Raw genomic sequence first — 1,911 nt, forward strand, 5'->3', positions numbered from 1 at the left:
TACAGCTTCAGACACTTATGTTAGGATTAAAATAGTGAAGACTCTGGCCATTAATTTTCTGACCTCCATAGGCCCTTCCTAATGTAAATAAAATCATCTAATCGTACACGAATCTCAAGGTAAAAATGTGCCCCAGTATTGAAGGGGTTAATGGCAGCGATGCCATAACACACTATTTTTATTGCGTACAACTTGTCTAGTCCAAAAAACCTTGTGACACATTTCAGGGACACGCCATCCTCCACCATATATCCCTTTGACATCTAACCCACACGCCATTCATTTACTGCTGTGTTCATTTTTTTCCTGTGCAGTGTATCAGTAGTGTTGCTTGATGAAGGCTAAGCCACACAACACAAGCAACACTGTTTAACCCCTTCAGTACCATGACGCGTTTCCATATTAATTTTGCTTACTATTTGGTGATTTTAAACAGCTTCAGAAACTTATGTGGGGATTAAAATAGTGAATACTGTGGCCATTAATCTTCTGACCTTTATAGACCCTTCCTAATGTTAATAGAATTATTTAATCACATCCCAAAAACAAGGTAAAATGTGACTCAGAATTGAAGGTATTAATTCCCACGCTTCACTAAAACAAATATTGTGCACCGTCACTAGCAATCTCTGGTAACACTCGCTCCTTGTTAAGACCTCCGCCTGACCTCGCTGACCTGACCTCGCTTGACCTACATAACGTCATTTGCTCTGTGCCTCCCTGATCTGGTTCTCCGGCGCCTCGTTGGTGTTCTCCGTGCATGGCTTTGGTTTTGAAATAGATACCATATCATTCTTTTACTTCGCGACCAAGGCTGCAGATTTTTTCTTTCTTTCTCTGTCTCTTTTTACCCAAACTAAGGTCGAAGTTGAGTTCATGGGAAAGAAACGAAACTTGTGGGGAAAACAGTTTTTATAAAAGTGATAGAAATAATAGTGGAGCGATAGAAATAACGAGACAACAGAGGATAGGATAAGAGAGAGAGAGAGAGAGAGAGAGAGAGAGAGAGAGATCGTTATAGGGATGTAACGTTGCAAAATGTTAACAAACGAAGATGAGAATTTGAAATATACAAAAGGTAAATGAAAAGAAAAAAAAAACATACGTCCGTGCAATTACGTACCATGACTTGTTGCATTTCTGATCAAGTAAAATAGAAGAAAAGTTACAAAAAAAAAAAATAAGAGGCGTGTTTATCAATAGCGAAAGGTATGAGTGAGGCCGAGAGGGGGATTTGAGTGTGGGAGGAACGACGAGGCAGGGAGATTAAAATGTCGGTCATCTGTCCATTTCCTATGTTGTCACCGATAGGAAAAAAGAAGAAAGGAAAAGAGAAAAGAGGGACGGAGGAAGGGAGAGAAAAGAAAAAAAAACTGACTTCGAAGTAGATTACAGGTGACTTCAACTTTTCCACCACCTGTTCACTTTTCTTTTTTTCTTTTCTTCTTTTTCTGTCTTTTCTTTTTGATTATCCAGGGAATTAAAAGGAAGAAAGAGGAGGAGGAGGAGGAGGAGGAGGAGGAGGAGGTTAAAGGGTGATTGGAAGGTTACGAGAAGGGTGGCCACTTTGGGTTTGAATGTCCATGTAACGAGGAACGGACTGACAGGGTACGTGTGTGTGGGTGTGTGTCTGTCTGCGTGTGTGTGTGTGTGTGTGTGTGTGTGTGTGTGTGTGTGTGTGTGTGTGTGTGTGTGTTCGTACTGAAGGTAAAGGTACTCCTCGCTGTGCCATCGAGTCTCTGTGTAAACTACATCCACAAAAGTTTTTTCATTGAAATTTCACCTGGAAGTCATCTCCCACCAACCTGACGAACAAAATGACTCTTCACGAAACGTACCCAAACTTACCGTGACTTTGATCATCTTTGTGGAGAAGCATCTTTATTTTGATGATTATTTGGTGATTTTATA

This window comes from Portunus trituberculatus, chromosome 48 (assembly GCF_017591435.1).
Source record: "Portunus trituberculatus isolate SZX2019 chromosome 48, ASM1759143v1, whole genome shotgun sequence".
In the NCBI taxonomy this organism is placed as follows: Eukaryota; Metazoa; Arthropoda; class Malacostraca; order Decapoda; family Portunidae; genus Portunus; species Portunus trituberculatus.